The sequence below is a fragment of the Rhincodon typus genome, chromosome 48 (assembly GCF_021869965.1).
Source record: "Rhincodon typus isolate 14 chromosome 48, sRhiTyp1.1, whole genome shotgun sequence".
NCBI classification, from domain to species: Eukaryota; Metazoa; Chordata; class Chondrichthyes; order Orectolobiformes; family Rhincodontidae; genus Rhincodon; species Rhincodon typus.
Window position 1 is genome coordinate 7688959 of NC_063379.1, and position 21064 is coordinate 7710022.

The 21064-nt window shown below is 44.6% G+C and overlaps 1 pseudogene; it reads left to right on the forward strand.

The window, feature by feature from the left end:
* The first annotated feature begins 11395 nt into the window (after positions 1-11395).
* Positions 11396-21064, forward strand: part of LOC125488028 — a 14962-nt pseudogene continuing 5293 nt past the window's right edge.

Here is a 21064-nt window from a genome sequence, read left to right on the forward strand (position 1 = left end):
TTCCATGCTGTATTACTATGACTTTATGTGGGACCTTGTCAAAGGCTTTGCTGAAATCCATATAGACCTCCTCAAAAAATTCCACCAAATTTGTTAGGTCTGAAATCCTCTGACAAAGCTGTGCTGACTGTACATGATCAAACCTTGCCTCTTTAAATGAAGATTCATTTTCTCCTTCAGAATTTTCTCCAATAGTTTCTATAACACTGAATTGATACTCACTGGTCTTTTATTCCTGGTCCATCTCTAACAGCCTTCTTAAAAAGTGGAAACACATCATCTGTCCTCCAGTCCTCTGACAATTCCCGTTGTGGCCAAAGAGGAATTAAAAGTTTGGGTCAGAGTCCCTGTAATTTCTTCCTTAGTCTCCTTGGTTACAACTCCTCCAGAGTTCAGGATTTGTCCACTTTTAAGCCCACCAAACCCACAATACCTGCTCACATCATGGATAAATCTGTTCAAAAGAGACTGAGAGTGAAGTTTTTTTTTGCAGTTTTCCTTCCCAATGTTGTTCCCATCCTTACTGAGGTGGGACAAAATGTGTTCCCTGAATCCCGGTTTTCAAATCTGAATTTTTCAGATTTTTCATATCCCCTGCATTCCAAAGTCCTTTCAGAGTAAGTGAAAGAAAGGGTTCTTGATAAAACACTCTAATGCGGAGGAATGTCTCAGGTATTTTACACACACACACAAACACACCCATGGGCCACACGCACATGTTAAGTTATTTTTCTATGTTTCTACTTAATACCTTCCTTTGCATGGGAAAATATTTCCCTCTGCTCATCTATAGTTTCTTCAAACTTCCCACTGAGCAAATACGCTAACCCACCTTCATCAGAAGCATAGTAGACAAACAGGGGGCTGGAACAACACAGCAGGCCAGGCAGCATCTGGAGGAAAGGAGCAGTCAATGTTTCGGGTATTATCCTTCTTCAGGATTCCAGCATCTGAAGTATTTTTGTCTCCATCAGAAGAAAACTGGGTGGTATCACAGTTGTTCACAGTGAATTCAAGTTAATACCGTTGACAGCCCCCACTTGGTCTATCTGCATTCCCATTTTCTAGAAACCAAATAGAGACAAATTATTATGCTAAATGATAAATAACAAAAGTTAAATCTGTATTTTGTAATTGGAACCAAAATATCAAGTTGGGTTCTAAATCAGCCAGGAAACCAACAATTGAATTGGCTCATATTCAGATACTTCTGAACTATTGTCATGGAACCAGGTCAAATCCCATCATGACAGATGCCAGAACTTCAATGTTATAAACGTATGGAATTATGACTCTAATGTTGACCATGAAACCATTGTCAATTGTCATGAAAATCCATTTGGTTCACTAATGCCCTTTGGAGAAAGAAATCTACTGTCCTTACCTGGTCTTGGCTACACATGACTCCAGACCCATAGAAATTCATGTGGTTGTTGCAGGCCAGCCATCTAAGTTCCAGGACTTCACTGCAGGAGTCCCTCAAGATTGTGTCCTAGGCCAAACTATTTTTAATGATTGTATAACTGACATTCCCTCAGTCATAATGTCATAAGTCAGAATCAGTTTACATAGTTGTCTGAATGGCTAGTGTGACATATAGAGAGGCAAAGTGATCCTTAGGTTAAACTCACCACCAGTTGTTTCTCCCTATGAGAGAACAGCCCTCTGGGACTAGGACGGTTCCTTTGGTGTCCCTTTGTCAAACTCCTGGAAACATTCACCAGAGCATATTTCAAATGAGATTTGATGATGAATGAGATTCCAGAATAATACTAGCAATAATAAAAAAAAGCACAGGAAATGGGACCAGTGTAGATCATATGGTCCAAATTGATCCAAGTTCAACATCTAGATGGGAAAAAATTGTCTGATCTGAACAGGAACAGGAAAACAGTGCTTCTGCTGCTTCTTGTAGTTAAGGACATTATATAAGACAGGTTCAGCCTCTTCATTGTAGACTTTCTCTATATTTGAAAGGTCTTTGATGTTCCATAACCTATTCTTGCTGAGTGTTATGATAAATTACACTACAATGTTGTAATTAGTGGCACTGGCGTGACAGGATCGATCCTTTGAAAATAACAGGCTGAAAATTACAATCATCGGAGACACAAAGTCCCAAAGTATTTTTCTGGCAGCTGAGACTCACTGCTTGCAGCTTGTATTCAGAACTTTACTAGACTTGGTGAAAGGTCAGTATCCCATCACTAAATCACCCTTTATTTACATGGGGAAAGTCAATGACACTTATGACTTGAAAGTAGGAGACAGAGCGTGATGGTGAAGAAATGCTTTTCAGGCTGGAGGCCTGTGACCAGCAATGTCCCACAAGGATTGGTGCTTGGTCCACTGCTTTTGTCATTTATATAAATGATCTAGGTGTGAACATAGAATGTATGTTTAGTAAGTTTACAGAAGGCACCAAAATTGGAGGTGTAGTGGACAGCGAGAAATGTTTCCTCAGAGTAAAAAGAGATCTTGATCAGATGGGCTGGTGGACTGAGGAGTGGCAGATGGAGTTTAATTGAGATAAAATGTGAAGTGCTACATTTTGGAAACCATGACGTGGAGGTACTGGTGTTGAACTGGGGTGGACAAGGTCAGAAGTCACACAACACCAGGTTATAGTCCAACAGGTTTATTTGAAAAAACAAGCTTTCAGAGTCTTACTCCTTCTAACACCTGAAGAAGGAGTAAGACTCTGAAAGCTTGTGTTTTCAAATAAACCTGTTGGGCTATAAACTGGTTCAGAGATAGTAGGAACTGCAGATGCTGGAGTGACTCCCTTGTCCGCTCCACACTCCCCTCCAGCCCCACCACACCCGGCACTTTTCCCTGCAATCGCAGGAAGTGCTACACCTACCCCTACATCTACCCCCTCACCCCCATCCCAGGCCCCAAGAAGACTTTCCACATCAAGCAGATGTTCACCTGCACATCTGCTAATGTGGTATATTGCATCCGCTCTTCCCGTTGTGGCCTCCTGTACATCGGGGAAACCAAGCGGAGGCTTGGGGACCGCTTTGCAGAACACCTATGCTCAGTTCACTCTAAACAACTGCACCTGCCAGTCACGAACCATTTCAACTCCCTCTCCCATTCCTCAGACGACATGTCCATCCTGGGCCTCCTGCAGTGCCACAACGATGATACCTGAAGGTTGCAGGAACAGCAACTCATATTCCGCTTGGGAATCCTGCAGCCCAATGGTATCAATGTGGACTTCACAAGCTTCAAAACCTCCCCTTCCCCGACCGCATCCCAAAACCAGCCCAGCTCGTTCCCGCCTCCCTAACCTGTCCTTCCTGCCACCTAACCCGTCCTCCCACCTCAAGCCCCACCCCCATCTCCTACCTACTAACCTCATCCTGCCCCCTTGTCCTGTCCGTCCTCCCTGGACTGACCTATTTCCTCTCTACCTCCCCACCTACACTCACCTTTACTGGCTCCATCCCCGCCTCTTTAACCTGTCTGTCTCCTCTCCACCTATCTTCTCCTCTATCCATCTTCTATCCGCCTCCCTCTCTCTCCCTATTTATTTCAGAACCCCCTTCCCTTCCCCCATTTCTGAAGAAGGGTTTAGGCCCGAAACATCAGCCTTCCTGCTCCTCTGATGCTGCTTGGCCTGCTGTGTTCATCCAGCTCTACATCTTGTCATCTTGGGCTATAAACTGGTGTGTGATTTCTGACATTTTGGAAATGCAAATCAGGGCAGCACATATACACTTACGGGTGAGGTTCTGGGATGTGTTGCTGTACAAAGAGACTTTGGAATGCAGGTTCATAGTTCCTTGAAAGTAGAGTCGCAGGTAGACAGGATCGTGAAGAAGGCATTTTGTATGCTTGCCTTTAGTGCTCAGTGCATTGAGTATAGGAGTTGGGAGGTCATACTGCGTCAAACAATGTTTAGGCCACTTTTGGAATACTGCATGTAATTCAGGTCTCCCGGCTATAAGAAGGATGTTGTGAGACCTGAAAGGATGCAGAAAAGTTTTACAAGGATGTTGCCAGGGTAGGAGAGTTTGAGCTATAGGGAGAGGCTAAATAGGCTGGGGCTATTCTTCCTGGAGTGTCGGAGGCTGAAGTGTGACCTTATAGAAATTTATAAAATCATGAGGGGCATAGATATGGTGAATAGCCAAGGTCTTTTCCCTGGGATGGGGTAGTCCAAAACTAGAGGGCATAGCTTTAAGGTGAGAGGGAAAGAATTAAAATGGACCTAAGAGGCAACATTTTCACACATGTGCTGGTGCGTGTACGGAATGAGCTGCCAGAGGAAGTGGTGGAGGCTGGTACAGTTACAACATTTAAAAGGCACCTGGATGGATACATGAACAGGAAGTGTTTAGAGGGATTTGGGCAAAACGCTGGCAAATGGGGGCAGATTAATTAAGGATATCTGGTCGGCATGAATGAATTGGATTGAAAGGTCTGTTTCCATGCTGTAAAGCTCTATGACTATAAGACTGTATGCTCCAATTCCCTCAGAGCCAGTTCTCAGAGTGTCAGGATGTCTGACACTCCTTATTTTTAATCTGGCAGCCAGGTCTTCCTGATTGGACCAAATTAACAGCCCCAATCAGGTAACTCCTATTCTATAAGTCCACCAGGCTGACCATGTTACAATTATCCATTTTCTATCCGCCTCCCCTTCTCTCCCTATTTATTTCAGAATCCCCTTCCCCTCCCCCATTTCTGAAGAAGGGTCTCGACCCGAAACGTCAGCTTTCCTGCTCCTCTGATGCTGCTTAGCCTGCTGTGTTCATCCGGCTCTACACCTTGTTATCTCAGGTTCTCCAGCATCAGCAGTTCCTACTATCTCTGTTACAATCACTACACTTGGATTCTCAGGATATAACTTCCAATTTTGCAGATGCCACACAATTTGACCATGCAGTGAACAGGGAAGCGAATCGTAGCAGACATTAGAAGGATACAGACAGAAGCTGTTTACAATCGGTCTGAGGATGAAAGTGCTCCACGGTCTTTCTGATGTTTTCTCAGTAAAACTGTCATAGCAAGACTTCTGAGAGAGAGAGAGAGCGTGTGAGAATGCATGTGTTTGTGAGTGAGAGAGAGAGAGAGACTCCTATGTATAATCTTTGCCATTTCTCCCTCAGTGCTCTGTCTAAGTGGTTCTGAACATGGAAAAGAGGATTCAATAGGGGGTGCCCTTGCCTACATTTGATCTGATGCAATAAAACTTTATTAGGGTAGGAGTCAATGCTAAATATTCCCCGGGAAACTCTTTCCCAACTCTATTGCTCCTAGCGAAGCTGTTTCAAGAGAGCTACACCACTGATATTAATCTGTCAATGTGGCAAATTTCCCTAGTATGTCCGAAAGTATCAACAGCAGGAAAACCTCAACCTAGCTATTTGCCACTTTATCTGTCTACTCTCCACGATTACCAAAGTGACAGAAAGGATCGCAATTGGACACTTGCAAAGTTATGACATGTTAAAAGTTGTGACATGCTCAAAACTCCAGAGGTGAGGTGAGAATGACTGCTTTTGATGCAAAGGTCACATTTGATTGAGTATGGCATCAAGGAGCCCTACGCTTTCTCAGGATAGTGTCCATGGCCCAAACATCTTCAGTTGCTTCATGAATCACCTTTGTTCTATCATAAGTTCAGAAGTAGAAGGATCACTAACGATTGCAAATTGTACAGCACTATTTGTGATTCCTCAATTCCTGAAGCAGTCCATGTCTAAATGGTGCAAGACCTGGACAATATCCAGGCTCGGGCTGACAAATAGCAAGTAATGTTCACTCTACACGAGTATCAGTCAATGGCCATCTCGAGCAAGAGACAACCTAACTGTTGATTCTTGACCTTCAATGACATTATCGATATTCGATTCCCTATTATCAACATCGTGACAGTTACCATTGACTAGAAACTGAACAGATGCAGTGATACAAATACTGCGGCTCCAAGAGCAGTTCAGAGGCTAAGAGTCCTGCAGGGAGTAACGCACCTCCTGACCATCTCCCCTCTTCACCCTCCATCCCCTAGAGCCTGTCCATGTACAAGGCCTAAGGTGGGAGTGTGATGTGACACTGGCCACTTGCCTGGATGAATGCAACCCCAAAAACACTCAAGACCGACTGAAGGCACTGGATACTGCAAAGTTTGTGGGTCCTGACAACATCTGTCTCTAAAAATTATCACATGCTTAGCCCAGATGTTCTGGTGCAGCTACAGTGCTGGCATGTATCCATTATGTAAAATATTACCTGAGTATGTTCTGCACAAAATAAAAGAGGGCAAATTTGATGTGGCCAATTCTCTAACGTGAAAATATGAAGGAAGGTGCGATCAACAGTGTAATAAAGCAATACCTGGTCAGCAATAACCTGCTCACTGATGCCCATTTTGGGTTCTGCCACTCAACTGATTGCAGCTTTGGTTCAAAGATGTTAAACTTCAGAGAAGAAGTGAGAGTAACTACCCTTAACATCAAGGCACCACATTTAACTGAGTGTGACATTAGGGGCCCAAACAAAACTACAGTCGACGAGAATCCAGAGAAAACTCGTTGCTGGTTGCAGTAATAACTAGCAAGAAGGAAGATAGTTGTTGCTGCTAGTGTCAGAAATCTCAGCTCCAGGGCATGTCTGCAGAGGTTTCTCAGGAAATGTCCTAAATCCAACCATCTTCAGCTGCTTCATCAATGAACTTTCCTCCCAAATAAGGTCAGAAGTGGAAATGTTCACTGCTGACTACACAATGTTCAGCACCATTCACAACTCCTCAGGCACTGAAGCAGTGCAGATACAAATAGACAACACGAGGCTTGGTCTCTCAAGTGACAAGTAACACTTGCATCACAAAAGTTCCAGTCAATAGCCATCTCCAAGAAGTGAGAATCTCATCGTCACTCCTTGATATTCAATGGCATTACCATCCCTAAATCCTGACAATAACAACATTCTGTGGTTTACCATTGACAAGAAACTGAACTGGAGTTGCCATGTAAACAGTACGGCTCCAAATGCAGATACCCTGGTCCCATGTTCCCAATCATGCTGTGAGTTCACCTTCCTTACCTGTTAGGCCCCTTGCATTGAAATAAATGCAGTTGAATTTTATCAGTTCTACCTTGTTCTCTGCTATGTTCCTGCCTGCCCTGACTGTTTGACTCGCTCATTTTCCTAACTACACTACTCTCAGACTGATCTCTTTTCTATCTCCGTGGATTCCACCCCACTCCATTACTCGTTTAAATCCTCCCGAGCAACTCTTGCAAATCCCCCCACCAGTATATTATTCCCCTTCCAACTCAGGTATAATCCATCCTTCTTATGCGGTCACTTTTACCCCAGAAGAGATTCCACTGATCCAAAAATGTGAATCCTTCTCCCCTGTACTTCAGCCACGTATTCTTCTGCTCTATCCTCCTATTCCTGCTCTCACTAGCTTGTGGCACCAGGAGTAATCCAGATATTACTACCCTCTACAACCTACTTTTTAACCTCCTGCCTAATTTCCTATATTCCCTCATCAGAACCTTGTCCTTTTCTCTTCCTCTGTCATTAGCGCATTAAGTATATTCAAGGCTGAGATGGATAGATTTTTAATTAGGAAGAGAATCAAGGGTTGTATGGAAAAGCAGAAAAGTTGCGTTGAGGTGTAGCAGAACAGCCACAATCTCGTTGAATGGCACAGAAGACTCGGTGGGCTGAATGGCTTACTTCAGTTCCTACATCTCATAGTCTTATGGAGAAATATTTTCCAAGGTCACTGGTGTGTATCCCCACCTATTCTGCTCCCAATATTGTCAGAGATGGAGCCACAGTTTTACATCTGTTTCCAGCCAGAAATCTGTAGATTGAGTTCACATACAATCCTACTGCTGCCATTGGACCATATCAGCTGATGCATGATCAAGTTTGATTATCTAGATCTGTGCGTGGCCCAGCAAAGGATTTGAGAGTTTCCTGCTCTGTGTCTGTGAGTGTGTGTATATGAATGTGTGTGTGTGTGTGTGTGTGTGTGTGTATACGCGTATGTGCGAATGAGTGTGTGTGTGTGTATACATGTGTGTGAGTGTATGTGTATGAGTGTGTGTAAGAGTGTGTGTGCAGATGAGTGTGTATGTGTGTGTGTATGAGTGTGTGTGTGTATGGCTGTGTGTATACGTGTGTGTGTGTGTGAGTATGTGTGTATGAGGGTGTGGTGTATAAGGGTGACTGTGTTTATGCATGAGTGTATGAGTGTGTGTGTCTATGACTGTGTGTCTATATGAATGTGTGTGTGTGTATGAGTATGTGGTGTATAAGGGTGAGCATGTGTGTGCATGAGGGTGTGTGTATGAGTGTATGTATGTGTGTGAGGGTGAGTGAAGGAACAGGCCGCGGTTGGAGCCTAAGGGTTTTCTGCTCTGTTGTGTGGCTCTGAGTCTCAAGAAGAAGACTTACCAATCCCTCCATTAGCTGTGCTCCTGGTCCTATTGCATTTACTCAGGCCTCTTTTGCCACTGTGAGTAATCCCAAAAAAATTCTTTCTTCTCTTTGTGTTCTGCTCGCTGTCCCTGACCATTTGAAACAGAGAACCATTGAAAATAGGAGCAGGAATAGGCCATTCAGCCCTTTGAGCCTGCTGCACCATTCAATATGATCATGGCTGATTATCCAATTCAGTCCCCTGTTCCTGCTTTCTCCTCATACACTTTGATCCCTTTCCCCAAAGAACAAGATATAACTCATTCTTGAAAACATTCAATATTTTGGTCTAAACAACTTTTTGTGGCAAAGAATTCCACAGGCTCCCCGCTCTCTGTGTGAAAACATTTCTCCCCATCTCAGTCCTAAATAGCCTACCCCATATCCTTAGGCTGTGATGTCCTGGTTCTAGACTCCACGGTTATCGAGAACATCCTTCCCGCATTTACCCTGTCTAGTCCTGTTAGAATTTTATAGTTTTCTATGAAATACACCCCTCATTCTTCTAAACTCCACTGAATATAATCCTAACTGATTCAGTCTCCCTTCATACGGAAGTCCTGCCATCCCAGCAATCAATCTGTTACACCTTTACTGCCCTCCCTCCATCTCCAGAACATCCTTCCTCAGATAAGGAGACTAAAACTGCGAACAATTCTCCAGGTGTGGTCTCACCAAGACCCTGTACAATGGCAGCAAGCCATCCCTGCTCCATTACTTGAATCCCCGCTCTATGAAGATCAGTATACCATTTACCTTCTTCACCACCTGCTTGATCCTCCATGTTTACTTTTAGTGACTGGTGTACAAGGACATCCAGCTATTGTTGTAGTGCCTCCTGCTTGTTGGTCAATAACAGTTTGTTTCTGGACCAGCTACTCTCTTAGATTCAGAGTCATAGAACACGGAAACAGATCCTTTGGTCCAAATTGTCCACAGCGACCAGGCATCCCAAACTGAACAAGTCACACCTACCTGCTCCTAGTCCATATCCCTCTAAATTGTTCCTATCCATGTACCTGTATAAATGTCTTCTAAATGTTGTAATTGTACGCGCTGCTATAACTTTATCTGGCAAACATGCTCACTCTCTGCGTAAAAAAGCTGCCCCTCAGGTCCTTTAATCTTTCCCCTCTCACCTTAAATCTAAGCCCTCTAGTTTTGGAGTCCCCTACCCTGGGAGAAAGACATTGGCTACTCACTTTATCTATGCCCCTCATGATTTTATAAACCTCTATAAAATCACTTCTCAGCGTCTGATGTTCCAGAGAAAAATGTCACAGCCTATCCAGCCTTTCCTTATAACTCAAACCCTCCAGTCCTGGAAACATCCTTGCAAATTTTATCTGCGCCCTTTCTACTTTAACAACTTTTGTCCTAAAGCAGGGAAACCAGAATTGTACGCAGTATTCTAAAGGTGGCCTCACCAAAGTCCTGTACAGTCACACGTGCTGTCCCAGCTCCAATACTCAATGCTCTGACCAATGAAGGCAAGTGTGCCAAATGCCTTCTTGGCTCCCTGTCCACCTGCAACTGCACTTTCAAGGAACTATGTATCTGCATCCCAAGGTCCCTCCGTTCAACAACATTCCCAAGGGCTCTAACATCTTGGAACCAATGGGGCTCATCCAGGATTATTAATGAGGGTGAGATCTGAGCACAGCTGGTTTGAAATTGAGCAGTGCTGATTGTGAGCTATGTAGACATTTCCAATTTTCTGACAATCTCCTCTGGAGACGGTTGGTATGGAGTTGGGTTACATGATGACCCTGTGTTTTACAGGTCACTCCATGTTTATGTCTGCTCACTTTATCTCATGAGGAAGCTGGGAGATATTTTCAGGTTCAGGATATGAGGTCATTCCACCTCTAACCTGCAGGAGACAGCTATTGGATGGTGCAGGGAACCCAGACCATGTAGTGGGATCTACTGACCCCATAGACTGACTCATAGGCTAATTGGGAGATATCACTCTGAACAAAATGACCAATAGGGAGACAATAATGACTTCACACTGACCAACAAAAACAGACATCGTCCAGAACACCCTGATCAACAGAGAGACTTTATATTGAAGACCCTGACCAATAAAGAGAGACATCATTCAGAACGCCCTGACTGAAATAACTGCACAGAGGCTGGTATCCCATCACCCTTTATTTACATGTGCACAGTACACTGGCTGTGACCAGCCAGCTCAGCATCAATCCCTGAAGTGAGGAGACTCTGACCCCTCTGTTTGTTTTTTTAAATAATTTTATTCAATATTTCCACCACCAGGAAAAACATGCGTCTGCCCAGTGAACTATTAACATGCAAAGCCCGATAATAGCAATGCAAAAATTTATAAAAGTGAAGGGGCAGGGTAGGCATTAAAAGCAAAATGGAACTGGAGGCGGAAATTAAGCACTCCATCCCCCAGCTCTCCCTAAAGGCAAATTGAGCATTGGTGGACACCGCATGCTCTCTCTCCAATGACACCCAGGCTCGACCGCGGAAGAGGGCAGACAGTTGGCAGAGACATGCCCCTCCAGTGCCTGCTGCCTGCATCTGTTCATAGGCAGCCTGGCCAGGCCTAAGAATGGGCCTACGAGGAGATCCTCCAATCTGCCACACCCATCCACACAGGGAGCCAACAATCAGGAGTGTGAGGCTGAAGTGCAACCAAAAACATATTAAAAAGGGTTTTCAAGTAACTAAAAAGGGAGCTCAGAAATCCATAACTAATATACCCATGGTCCAAAGACTCTGTAGTGCCTCACAATAAGAAATTGGGCTGGGAGTCTGTGAACCACCACAATCTGTCATCGTAAGGGACTGCTGCGTGCAACACCCTCCATCCCAGATCCCCAAGGAAAAGAGGAAGAACTCCCAAATAGAGATCCTTCCACTGGAGATCTTCACCACCTGGAGATAAATAAGCACACCAAGGTGTGTCTGGGCGATGGATGAAGGATTAGAGGTGTATGATGTGCAGCAGCAGACTGGATACAGGGTGCCATTTTGGCTCCCTGAAACACATACAACACGTATTCCAGAGGTAACTCAGGCTATGGGGCACAGACTCCCGAAGGAGGTACGGGATCCTGGGGCCAATGTGAAATTCTGTCCAAACAGGGGTACACACCGAACACCTGAGCATCCTCCAACTGGTGCTTGACATCAGGACCAAGCATCCCCATTTTTAGGCATCTGATGGCAGCGGCCACATGTTGTAAAGTCCACCGCTGCCCTGTGTGCCAATTTCTGGGGCAACATGCAGCCCAGGCCCCCGCCATCCCAACTCTGGTCACCCCCATGCCCATGGTCCACCCCTCCGTCAGCCACTCAAAACCTCGATGGTCGAGGTGCAGCTTCCTGTGCGATGGATCTCTGATGATAGCCGCTACTCCTGACGGTGGGTAGGCCTGGTGTGAGTCGACCATGTTCCAGACATTGATCAGGTCCTGTTACAGAACGGGCAGCATCCTGAGGGAGTCCTTAAGCGCTCACAGCAAATAAATAGGCACTGCATGTTGTAATTGAGGTCGCACACCTGACAGAAAAAAATATATCACTAGGATGCAACATCTAGTACGAGACTTGACGTAAAGGTATTGCTGCAGGGTCTGAAGGTGGGGCACCAGCAGCTCAGCAAAAACAGTTTTATTTACTCAGTCCAGGTTCAGAGAGCAGTTGCAGAGCACTGTGAAATATCCACTCACACCAATTATTTCAGTAATTAATAAGCAGCAAATCTGCTAGCAGCTCTTGTAGAACAGTGGTAGTATCCCTACCACAGAGATAGGTGGCCCAGCATCATTTGCCTTCCTTGTTAGCTGCTGTTCCTTCAATGATAGAGTGAGGTCAGTGATGTATATGGCTGGGGAGTGACAATATAAGTGAGGACAGTGATGTATCTGGATGGACACTGACGATAAGAGTGAGGTTAGCGATATTTCGAGATGGAAGTTAACGATAAAAGTGAAATCTGTGATAAATCTGGATGTACAGTGACCATAAGACTGAGTTCAGTGATGTATGCGAATGGGCAGCGACAGTAAGAATGACGTTAGTCAAGTATTTGGATGGAGATTGACAGTAACAGGGAAGTCAGTGATGGATCTGGTTGGACAAAGACAATAAGATTGAGATTAGAGATGAATCTTGTTGGGAAGTGAAAATAAGAGTGAGGTCAGTGATGTATCCAGGTGGACATTGACAATAAGAGGGAGATCAGTCATGTATCTGAATGGAGATTGGCAGGAAGAGTGAGGTCAGTGATGTCTCTGTTGTTGTAAGCCCACCTTGCTCACTGAGCAAAAACAAAGTTGCTGGAAAAGCTCAGCAGGTCTGGCAGCATCTGTGAAGAAAAAAAATCAAAGTTAACATTTCAGGTCCAGTGACCCTTCTCAGACGCTTCTCTCAGAAAAGGCCATGTGTTCCCCTCACTTGGTCTTTCATGTGACTCCAGATCCCGGGCAATTGGGAATAGGGAATAAATGCTGACCTTGGCAGCAATGCACACATTCAGTGTGTGAGAAGAATCACATTTCAATCAGTGAGTGAAATGTTCTTGTTTAAAAAGGGAGCTCCTCCTTAGAGTGCAGAAGGACAGCTCTGACACATATATTCACATTTGGAAATAACTCTCTTGATGCAGCATCGGTTGAAATAATTTGTGATTTTAGGATTGGGCTCATGGTGTTTGGGTGGACAGTGTTATTGCTGGCAGATTGCAGATTCTGTTTTTGTTATTTCATTATGGTGTGCTGAGCAACAACACTCCTCCATAATTGGGATTAACTCGTTAATGTAATTAGTTTTTTCATTGACAGAAATTTGAAAAACAGCAACAAAGCTGAGGAATGCTGAAATTTCGATCTCCCCAATGAGCTTTCACAGACTATAAGGCAGCTCAGAGTTTCAAACATGGAGCTTGTCAGCTGCCTGAAGGGACAGATCACCTCATACAGAAAAATACATCAACCAATTCAACTATTGGAGTATACGTTCTACACCATCCTTTGTTTTATTGGCATCTCTGGTATGGCATTATGACAATTGAAATTGAAATTGTTTTAATCTGCTGATGACCTGCTCTCTGATTTTACCTTTTGAACAATAACATCTCCAGCTGACTGGTCAGCCTTATCCAGACACCGGAACAGTGATAGAAATTCACTGAGCAGCAATCTCAGTACAATTCTCCACTGCCAGAGACTCTCAACTTCACTGCTGATGCAGCATTTTCTGATCTCAGTATTCTGTCATCTGTTCTGGTTTCATACAGTTTGATGTTATGAGGAGAGATCAGGCAAGTTAGTTCTGAGGAAGGGTCACTGGACCTGAAACATTAACTCTGCTTTCTCTCCCACAGATGCTGCCAGTCCTGCTGACCAATTGATGTAAAAAGGTGTAGAGCTGGATGAATACAGCAGGCCAAGTAGCATCAGAAGAGCAGGAAAGCTGACGTTTCGGGTCTAGGCCCTTCTTCATTTCTGAAGAAGGATCTAGACCCGAAACGTCAGCTTTCCTGCTCCTCTGATGCTGCTAGGCCTGCTGTGTTCATCCAGCTTTACACTTTGTTACATCAGATTCTCCAGCATCGGCAATTCCTACTATCTCTGCTGAGCAATTTCTGTTTCTGTTATACAAATGACATCTGTTTTTGCTAGAATTTTGAAGGTTGAGGGATGATCTGAGTGAAGTCCTACAAGATATTAACAGGAAAAAATAAACTATTTCCATTGGTTGTGAATTCTAGAATGAGAGATCATTGTCTGAGAATTAGGGCCAGAGCATTTAGAACACATGTTAGGAAGCATTTTGACACACAAAGGGTGGGAGAGGTTTGGAACTCTCTTCCACAAACACCAGTGGTGTTAATTTTAAATCTGAGATAGTTATTTTCTGTTAAGAAAAGGAATTGAGGGATATGCACCACATTTTGATCTGTAAAGCTTCATCTCACTCCTGTCTCTTCTGGAAATTCTGTCCTCCTCACCACCTCTGGTTAGTGGATTCAAACCTTGACAGATTGCCCGCCAGATTCTTGCACATCAAGACATTTGTCATGTACAGATGTGTAGATTTACAGTGTAAATTTCAAGCAGTCCCAACACTCACATGTTGTCACTAAGGCAGCCCTGCATGCTATGTTATACTGTACTTGTGTAAGACACATGGAGTAGTCTTGTTTGAAATCTGATGACCTGTTTCCTGGTCCTGTTGTGGCTCCTGTCAAGATTTGGTCCAATGCCAAGAGCAGGAGATGACCTAAACCAAGCAGAAGGGGAGAGTTTGGTTTATCGGCAGTCCAATCGCCAGTCCTATGACTGATTGGGAGCAAGGTTTCTAATGGGGTTCTACACCTGCCAGAGTTGGAGCTGAGAAATCTAACAATCTATTACATTCATTCAAATAGCAACCTTGCAACCAAACAGAATCACAGACTTCCTTCTGCCCTCCTAGGAGTGGCTGTGAGCTCAGTCCCTGTTCAAACTCCATAATTTCTGGAGTAATTGGGCTGGAAGACAATCTGAGGTGGGTATGAATGTCTCAAAATTCAAACTCACTCAACCCCAACCTCTTCCACTCACACAGTGTGCCGGTTTTTCATGGTGAAACTTAATTGTTGCTCTCTGGAACAGGCAGCAAGAATTTCACTGCACCTTTTCCCATTTGTCTTCCATAGACGATTGTCATCCTTTCCCAGGGAAAGTGTGATGTTTCCCCTTGCACTACTCGCTACTGGTTATGGCAGCTGCCGATCTGATGAACATTATCACTGAGGTTATACTGAAGAGATTTTGCTATTAATACTATGGACAGATCCTTCCTGGATGTCACTCCTTTGTGTTGTAGTAATGGGGTCCTATGTTGTGCAGCCAGGGATTGCTCTGTCTGGTTCACCGTCACTTTCCCCTTTGACCGATTTGTGACCATTTGTTGTCAGAAGCTAAAAACAAAATTTTGCACTGAGAAAACTGTGACCGTGGTTCTAGCAACAACTTGCACCTTGTTCTATTTGAAAAACATCCCCTTCTATCTTCAATATGAACCTCAGAGGATAATCAACAATGTGCCATTCTACGGCAAAACAAAGTCAAGCTACTTTACTGAGACTTGGTGGGTAGCATTAGATTGGCTTGATACAGTTTTAACCCCCTTACTGCCATTCACGTTAATTCTGTTGCTCAATGCTGTGACAGTCAGATACATTTTAGTGACCAGTCGAGTCCAGAAGAGGCTGAAGGGTGAGAGCAAAGGAAAGAATCACAGAGACACAGAGATGGAGAGCAGAAGGAAGTCTGTGACTTTGCTCTTCACCATCTCTGGGAACTTCATCCTCCTGTGCTTAATCAATGTTATAGATTTCTTACATTATGTCATTCAAGGAATAAATACTGATGTTTACTCACCTTTTCTATACCACATCAGAAGAGTTGGTTTCATGCTGCAGAACCTAAGTTGTTGCACAAACACATTTATTTATGCAGCAACATTGTCTCGGTTCAGAGCAAAGATCAGTAACGCGGTAAAATTCCTTGTGTTATGAATAAATAAAACTCGCCAGTAAAGCCAACAGGAGTGTCCTATTGTTTTCAACCATGAAATGTTTTTTTTATTCACTCATGGGATGTTGCATCATTGGCTGCGTCAGTGTTTATTACCTGTCCCTAGTTGCCCCTTGAGATGGTGGTGGTGAGCTGCCTTCTTGAACTGCTGCAGTCCATGTGCTGTAAGTAGACCCACAATGTTGTTTGGGAGGGAATTCTAGGATTTTGACCCATCCACACTGAAGGAATGGTGATGTATTTCCAAGTCAGGCTGGTGAGTGGATTGGAAGGGAACTTGAAGGGGGAGGTATCCCTATGTATCTGCAGCCCCTGTCCTTCTAAATGGAAGTGGTTGTGGGTTTGGAAGGTGCTGTCTGAAGTTCTTTGGTGAATTTCTGCAGTGCATCAAGTAAATAGTACACACTGCTGCTACTGAGCAGAGAGAGTGGATTTTTGTTGATGTGGTGCCAATCAAACAGGCTGCTTTGTCCCGAATGGTGTTGAGCTTCTTGAGTGCAATTGGAGCTGCACTCTATCCAGTCAAGTGGGGAGTATTCCATACTGCTCCTGACAGAGAGTCCTTATCCCAGTGCAGGGAGAGAGTTGAGCTGGGAGCCTGCAGATTCCCCATCGTAGCACAATTCAAAGGAATTGTCCGGGTAAATGGAACTTCCAAAATTTCCTATCAGCTTGGAACCCTGTTCTAAGTCTCCATCAAAATCAAATCCTTTGGAGGGTTCTGATGCAATTACATAGAATAGTTAGTCTGAAGATGTTCCAGTAATAAACACATCCTCTCACTCCTCAGTAACAAGTCAATAGACCCCATACAAATGTCACAAACAGCCAAGTGTGAGCTGTTTCGATGTAAGATATTGTGGTAGATGATGACCTTTCATTATTAGAACCCACCCACCAAACAAATTATAACAAATAGCTGAGCTCCATATTTTTCAGCATCAAGCTTCCATTTTCCAATGGGCTGCTACTCAATGCAGTCTAATCAGAAATTTCCTGTCTTGGCTGAAGAGTCAAAATTTTGCACAAGTTCCCTTGTGTTGAAAGTGATACAATGCCTCCCTCTGCTGGCCTTCCAACACCATTGCACAGGGGGCGGTGGAGGGTAAAAACCCTCAAGAATTCAATAAGAGAGGGAGGGCAGCAGTTCACAGCATTATCCAAACTGACAGCACCATCAACACACACACAGACATACACAAAATGCTGGTGTGGAGAGGGGTGTAATTGAACTGAGGGCCCTCAGTGTGGAACATGCACATGTGGAGAAATGTTTTGCCCCCTCTGCAACGTGGAAATGATTTGTCTTTGAGCAATATTTCTGAGATTATACGCATTAAATAGAGTGTTTCCACAGCAATTATATTCAGGCACCACCGAGAGAACAGTTTTGTGGGGAAACGGTGGATTTTATTGCACTTCCTGCAGCTTACAATGTTTTCTGATGCACTTTCACAAATTCTAAGTGAGAAAGAATTCAAAGCTGGAGGGGATGAAACTAGCACTGGGCATGTTCATCTCCTCCTCCTCATATCGCAGGGACGACACTGCAAGGAATCAGGCAAAACTGCTCTGTGTCTCCAAAGACATTCTTTGAAGAACAAAACAAACATGCAATGTAAGAAATTCACAGAGTTTGATATTTTCTCCGAAAAAGATCCACTGTTTGTGCAGTGGCGTGGGGTGTCCAGCAGAGGGTGGCATTGTATCACTTCAAACACAAGAGGAACAGACACAGAGAGAAAGGAGGGATTCACCCCCAAAATAATAGAAACAGAGATACACACAAACTATAGATACACTGATACATTCCCAGGCTGAAGCAAACCCCAGGGGCAGATACTATCCCTCATGGGAGAGGGAAGTGTGAGAAACCATCGGGAGAATTGGAACCAACTGGGATTGTGAGTATCACGTCTTCAGTCTGTCCATGTTTTAACTCGCACTTGTCTCTGTGTGACTTTTCACTTTGTCTCTGTTTCACATTATCTGTCCTTCTCTCTCTCTGTCCTTCTCTCCCTGTCCCTCTTTCTCCATCCCCACTCTCTCCGCCTCTCTCTGTCACTTACTCCCTTCTCTTTCTCTCTACCCTCCCTTTGTCCCTCTCTTTCAGGCCTGAAAGTGCCCATCTACTTTTGCATCCCCCCAAAATACGTTGAACTCCATTTTGACTCCCCTCCCAAATTTATGCCTTCCCCAAATATTTTTCGCCACAAATATTTGCTCCACCAATTCTGCGCCGCTGCAAATATTTTGCTGCCCACAGTATTGCGCTGAGCCCTGATGCAGAGGTAAATTAGCCTGCGTGGACTGACTGGTCTGTGACTGATCGCTTTACCGCACAGCAAGATCCCAGTCCCAGAATTACGTAAGTTTTACGCCACAGAGGGAGTCCTTTTGGCCTGTCCTGCCTGCCTCGGCCCCATAAAACGATCCTGGTCCTGTCTTGCCCATCAGGATTTGCCCCTGAATTGCCTCATTGACTACGTTTCCTGTGGAGATCGCTTCTCAGCTCTGTTTCATCCTCTGCATCTCGAGCTGTCCCCCTCATCTCTCTCACCAACAACAGCCCCTCCCTCTTCACCTCTCATGCTCCTGTCAAACACTAACCCCCACCACCCCTCCACCTGTCCTGCCCTCTCCCCCTCAGGAACTCAGCAGCATGGCCACTCTCCCCCTCCCCTTGCAGACTCACAGTCCCCGGGCAGAGTAAGTGCAGAGACTAATTGGCCTTTTGACCACTCTAATGCATAGCAAGATCCCAGTCTGCAGCCATCCCAACCACACACTGAATGAGACAGGTACTTCATGCCCCTTCCACTCATTTGGACAACAGTGGGTATAAAACCTGGGAGAGATGGAGGAAAGGCAGATCCCACTGCATTAACTGTACAGCACCCTGAGGCACTGAGTACAAATCTTCCCAATACTGGGTCAGAACAGAGGGGTCCGGGGAGAAAGAGAGAGAGAAACAGCAGGGAGAGAAAGAGAGAAGGACTGACAGACAGGAGAGAATGAGCAAAGGGCAGATAGAGAGACAGTGAGAGAGATCTTAAACCCAAGAAGAGAAACAGAATGTCAGACAGATACATGGAGAAAGAGGGGATAGAGGGAGAGAAAACCCAAGGAGAGAAATGAGGACAGACAGACAACGAGAGAGAAATCCCAGGGAGAGATATGGGACAGGGAGAGACGGACAGAGAGAGAGACAGTTGCAACAACAGAGCTAGAAATGACAAGAATGATCTACAGACAAGAATAGCAAAATACCACAAGGGCTTGAGAGAAAGATGCAGAAAGAGATGAGCAAGGGTGTTGGGTTTATTAAAAATTGAACAATTAAACATTCCTGGAGAAAAATAGAGAGGTGACAAAGAGGCAGAGAGTTGTAAGAAGCGAATCTACAGGGGAACGTGAATGCGGGGAGATGTGAAGGATGGGGAGAGATGGGGTTTGAAGGAAAGATGTGGGAGAGGCAGCTGGGAACATGGAAGTAGAGATGAGAGCTGTAGTGAGAGAGGGTGGGATCAGACTGTGCAGCAGCCCCCCTCCATCCTTTTGCCCCTTTGTCTCTCCAAAGGCAAAGCTTGCTCCTTGTGGTAAAAATACCAGAAATGGCCTGAACCCCAAAATTCTTTTCCTTGTGTGTGTGTGTGTGTGTCTGTGTGTGTAAATGAATGACAAGGAGACAGGACAGTTCCTGATTATTCGCTTTCTGGTTCCAGCTCTTGTCTGACGATTCCTCACAGCAGAACGCTTTGATTCTCTCTATCTTTGCATTATCCGAGTTTTAGCTCCCAAATTAAATGTTGAATCAGTCATGATCCTATTGAATGGTAGAACAGGCTTGGGGAGCTGAATGGCCACCTCCTGTTCCTGTTTCAGATGGTCTTATGTTCTTAACAGTATCTTTCAGTTCTTGGTCCAAATCCTGGAGGCTGTGACTTCACAAGGGACTAATCTGACCTTGCTTAACTCCTTCGAGAGTTTCTGAGTGAACCAGCCTTTCCAGATTTGAGTTCCAGACTCTGAATGAGAAGTGAAATCTCCGCGAGGCTCCTCTTGGTCTCTCACTGCAAGTTGTAGCAGGCCAGTCAAGAGGACGCAAAACATAGACCAGATGTTCTCTGTTCCCCAGCTCCATTTCAGAAGGACACAAGGGAGGGTTTGTTTCCTTCATCAGCTTCCCGTGCTTTCCCTTCTGGCTTGAGGGACCCGAGTAGCCTTGGTGCTGGCTCCTATTGAGGTGCAGGCTGGCTATAATTGGGTCATACAGAGCATGCTCCTTGATTGAGGTTTGTTAGCTCAGTTGGCTGGACAGTTAGTTTGCAGTGTAGAGTCATGCCAACAGAATGGGTTCAATTCCTACATCGGCCGGGGTTACCATGAAGGGCTCTCCTTCTCAAACTCTCCCCTGGCCTGAGGCATGCTGACCCTCTGATTCAACCACCACCAGTCGTGATAATAAATAGTTTAGTCCAAACACATGGACGGACGAAGTACTTTCTCCAATGGAAAAAGAATCAACATAACACTATAAGATGTAGCACCAAAAGTAAACCATTCAGTCACCCAAATCTGTTCCACCATTCAATGAGATCATGGCTGATCTGATCATTTTCAACCCATCTTTTCCCCATATCCCTCCATTATTGACTAAAATCCTGTCCTTCACGTTGGAAGATCACATTCCCAGTTCACAAAGAGGAACTGTAACCAATCGTGAGGGCACTTGTTCACGATAGCCACGAAAAATAGTCTGGGAGATTTTTCAAGACAATAAGATCTTTGACTGTCTTTATAATAAACTTTAAAATCTTGGTATCTTTTCCTAGCTACCATCAGTTCTGATGAAGGGTCACTGGATGTGAAACGTTACCTCTGCTTTAACTCCACAGAAGCTGCCAAACCTGCCGAGTTTCTCCAGCGATTTCTCTTTTCGTTCACATTCACCTCCAGACGGCGACAACAAGGTGTAGAGCTGGATGAACACAGCAGGCCGGCGACAACAAGGTGTAGAGCTGGATGAACACAGCAGGCCAAGCAGCATCAGA